The sequence below is a fragment of the Rousettus aegyptiacus genome, unplaced genomic scaffold (assembly GCF_014176215.1).
Source record: "Rousettus aegyptiacus isolate mRouAeg1 unplaced genomic scaffold, mRouAeg1.p scaffold_m13_p_4, whole genome shotgun sequence".
Taxonomy (NCBI): domain Eukaryota; kingdom Metazoa; phylum Chordata; class Mammalia; order Chiroptera; family Pteropodidae; genus Rousettus; species Rousettus aegyptiacus.
The window spans coordinates 116,799,323-116,800,842 of record NW_023416307.1 but is presented as its reverse complement, the minus strand read 5'-3'; the positions used below and the strand labels follow the sequence as shown (position 1 = coordinate 116,800,842).

The 1,520-nt window shown below is 34.5% G+C and overlaps 1 pseudogene; it reads left to right on the top strand.

Moving 5' to 3' along the window:
• The first annotated feature begins 601 nt into the window (after window positions 1-601).
• On the top strand, window positions 602-720 carry LOC118602114 (annotated as a pseudogene).
• Window positions 721-1,520: the final 800 nt, after the last annotated feature.

Here is a 1,520-nt window from a genome sequence, read left to right as displayed (position 1 = left end):
CTTTATACTCTTAAGTATTTTATTGTTTACGATGCTATCGTAAATGGAAACATTTTTATTTTTCAGATAATTTGTTGTGAGTGTATAATAATAATGCTACTGATTTTTTGTAGGTTAAACTTGTATCCTGCAACTTAATTTATTGATTAGATCTAGCAGTTGGTGGTGGAGTCTTTAGCGTTTACTATCTATAAAGTTATGTCATCTGCAAATAGAGACAATTTTACTTTTTTCTTTCCAATTCTGAAGCCTTTTATTTTCTTTTCCTGCCTAATCACTCTAGTTAGGACTTCAGCACTAAGTCAGATAGGAGCGGTGAGAGCTGTGAGGACACCTGTTTTGTTCCTTACATAGAAGAAATGCTTTTAGCCTTTCACCACTATGATAATAGCTGTGGGCTTGTCTTATATGGCCTTTATTATGCTGAGGTCTATTCCTTTCATCTACTTTATTGAGTTTTTATCGTGAATTAGTGTTGAATTTTGTCAAATTCTTTTTTTGTTGTTTTTGCATCTATGGAGATGGTCATATAGTTTTCCCTTTACTGGAGTCTTAAGGGTATAAAGGATTTTATCATTCACAATTCAAAAATGCCAATGCAGTCTATGGCCATGCCACCCTGAACAAGCCCAATACTGTCTGATCTCAGAAGCTAAGCAGGGTCGGGCCTGGTTAGTACTTGGGTGAGGGACCACCCTTGAAGACCAGGTGCTATAGGCATAAAAAAATAAAAAATAAAGGATTTTAAGCTAACAAGGTCCTTGCAATCTGAGGTTAACAAAGGGTTGCCTCACCTAAAAAAAAAAAAAAAAATTAAAAAAAGCCAATCCACACAGTATTTTCAAGGATGCCAAGACTTACTGAATGACAGTGCCCACACTTATCAATCTGCTTGTTTGGATTTGATAAGAAAGATTCAAAGAGCTTCAGCTTCTTCCAATCACTGAAGTTTCCAATTCTCTTTGGAGGCATTTGTTACATTTAGAACCCCTGACATGTTTTTCTTGTCAAAAGGCAATTGCATCTCCATGTTCAAATTTGACAAGGTGAACATGTTCAAGGAGAAGAATTTGACAACTTGATAATCATTAAGTAATTTCATTTACACACAAGACTTCATGTTGGGGAATGAGGTAGAAAGCAGCACTAGGAAAGAGGGCTCTGAGTTAATGAAAGTTGCCAAGGCCTGAATTTCTCTGAAAACACATAAATAGTACTTATGCCAAACTTTCCAAAATGGAAGTTCTCTGGGAGACACGTTTCTCCTTTGATGAAATACTTTCACCTAAGATTGTTTTACTAAATAAATGAATCAATAAAATTAAGGGCAATTTGTATTTAAAAGACAACACTTCCTAAAGTTTAACATGGCCACTCTATATTTTTGTCGTAATAGTGTATGTGCCATTTTGGTATTTGTCCTTTTTCACTTAACATGTTTTTTATGGTTCAACAGTTTTCCTAATTAACATTTTTAAAACCTTCCTGGCTGTTATAGACAATAATTCAATAAGTATCTT